The sequence below is a fragment of the Triticum dicoccoides genome, chromosome 5B (genome assembly GCF_002162155.2).
Source record: "Triticum dicoccoides isolate Atlit2015 ecotype Zavitan chromosome 5B, WEW_v2.0, whole genome shotgun sequence".
NCBI lineage: Eukaryota > Viridiplantae > Streptophyta > Magnoliopsida > Poales > Poaceae > Triticum > Triticum dicoccoides.
The window spans coordinates 524243455-524245626 of record NC_041389.1 but is presented as its reverse complement, the minus strand read 5'-3'; the positions used below and the strand labels follow the sequence as shown (position 1 = coordinate 524245626).

Sequence of the window (2172 nt, the reverse complement as noted above, 5' to 3'; positions counted from 1 at the left end):
CCCCATGCTCCAGCTACGTAGGTACACAAAATACCATTCCGAGGGCCAAAGCAGCCTGCATGTGCCGCGCACGAACGAACGAACGACTGCTGCTACTCCCGTAGTCTCGCACGCCTCTCCTTCCCCAACCGATGGATCTCCCCACCGTCACCGGGCACCACCGCACCGCACCGCGCTGGGACGAAGACTGCCACGCACGCTCTAGCTGTGCGTGCGCCGCCGTCTCCTGCCACACCCACACCTCGGACGCAGCTGGCCGCCGTTTCTGGTTGGGCCGCACGGACCGACGGACGGAGCATGCACGCGGATCGGTTACGTACTACGCTACGAACCCCTGTCTCTCACCACCGCATGCACCATCCATTCACGCACGCGTACAGCTATACCCCACACCCCCTACCAATTACTTGCCATAAAAGCACGCGTCGGCCTCACACGCCTCTCCCAAAACCCAACCTGGTACTACTCCCGTCCGGGCCTAATTAATTCCAGGAGCCGCTAGCGCTAGCTAGCCGCCCGATCGATCGCCCGTTACTATCACCACCATGCAGCCATGCGGCGGTGCTGGGCCGCTCGCCGCCTCCTGACCGCGCCGGCGGCGCCCCCCTCGGCGTCGGCTGACCCGTCCATGGAGGCGCAGGAGGCGCACCTGGAGAGGGTGCTGAGCATCACCACCGCCGCGCTCTTCGTCGCCAGCATCTCCTACATCGTCCTCAGCATGCTCTACGCCTGCCTCCGCGCTGCCCGCCAGGAAGAGCCCGGCGGGCTCGACGCCGACGGCCCGGCGCCGCCGCGGGAGGCGACCAAGCGCGCGCTCGAGGGGATCCCGGTGCGGGTGGTCGTCCTGCAGCAGCAGCAGCAGCAGCCGCACGATGCCGCCGGAGGCCGGAAGAAGGAGGAGGAGAATGACGCCGAAGCCGGTGACTGCGCGGTGTGCCTGGCGGAGTACGCGGCCGGGGACGAGGTGCGCGTGCTCCCGGCGTGCCGCCACGGCTTCCACCGGGAGTGCGTCGACCGCTGGCTGCTCACGCGCGCGCCCACCTGCCCCGTCTGCCGCGCCCGCCCCGGTCGCCGCGCACCTCGACGGCGCCGACGCCAAGGAGGAGCTCTCCCTGACCACGACCAGGGACGCCGATCACTTTGGTGATTTCGCCGCCTGGTCCCTTGGGCTCCCGGCGCCGATATGACGGAACCGTGAGCGTCCATCAGCTTGTGGATCGGAGATGGTAGCGACCAATCAGGAAGGTTCAGCTAGTAGCAATCCCTCCGGTAGTGTGTCCAAATTAATTTTGATGCCTCAAACATTTGTTGATCGATGCCAGTTGTTATCCTCAGATTAATAACGATAGACAACATAGATGAAATTTCGATTTTTTCATACTATCCATAAGTCAATTTTATGGCCATGCATGATCTACAAAATGCATGAGGAATGTACTTCAATATAAGTCGTTTGTGTCCATTTTGATGTTGTTGTGCCGAAAAATGCTTTCTTGCAAATACGCTTATGAAGTGCGAGATCTAGTAGAAGGGGATTGACTTGTGCATGAAGAATGATACAAAACAATTATTTATACACATTTAACATGTTAAATGGATCATGTGTAACCAAACCGAAAAAGAAGGATTGTTGTTTTTCATACCATGGATCGCACAACACGCGTCGTGTTCCACTATCATAGCGATAATGGAACAATAGCCTGCCTCTAATAAGGAAGTTTAAGAAGAGCAAAAGCCCATTTTTGTTGTCTACCACCAAAACAGGAAAGCTAATAAGTACTTGACTGTTTTCTCTTTCGAGTCACTGCTAAAATGTGACAAATTAGAAGTAGCCAATTTTGTGGGCATGTTTGATCCACAATACCTAAATGGAACTTGGTAAACAATGCATTCATTTGTGTCCATTTTGATGTTGTTCCCAAGAAGTGACAACCTGCAAAAATCCTCTCGATGTGCAAGGTCAAAAGGGATTGGATTGTGCATTAAAAAAATATATTCCCTCCGTCCGAAAATAGTTGTCATCAGGATAAAAAGGGATGTATCTAGAACTAAAATACGTCTAGATACATCTTCTTTTATCAATTTTGATGACAAGTATTTCCGGACGGAGGGAGTACAAAACAATCGGATAGATCATGTGTAACCTGACCGAAAATAACGATTGTAGTTTTT

General features: G+C 54.5%; 1 pseudogene; it reads left to right on the top strand.

The window, feature by feature from the left end:
- The first annotated feature begins 553 nt into the window (after positions 1-553).
- Positions 554-1187, top strand: LOC119309934 (annotated as a pseudogene).
- The last annotated feature ends 985 nt before the right edge of the window (positions 1188-2172 follow it).